A 260-nucleotide genomic window follows, 5' to 3' on the forward strand; every position below is an offset into this window, starting at 1 on the left:
AAGCATCCAAACCTACTTGCGGGGCAACTAACAATACCAGAACTTACTCGTCGTCTAAAAAAGAGACGAGATATCTTTGATGATGATGGTCAGATCAGAACATAAAACTGACCACAAAAATATAAAGGGCTGTACCCCGCTGGGAGTATCTCCCTACTCATACGCCACTGACATGACATCTGCTTATAGCCATTAGGGCTGATCGCATGATTTTATTAAAAAAAAAAAAAAAAAAAAACATTTTTGTAATGTTATATACA

Source organism: Choristoneura fumiferana, chromosome 2 (assembly GCF_025370935.1).
Source record: "Choristoneura fumiferana chromosome 2, NRCan_CFum_1, whole genome shotgun sequence".
Classification (NCBI taxonomy): domain Eukaryota; kingdom Metazoa; phylum Arthropoda; class Insecta; order Lepidoptera; family Tortricidae; genus Choristoneura; species Choristoneura fumiferana.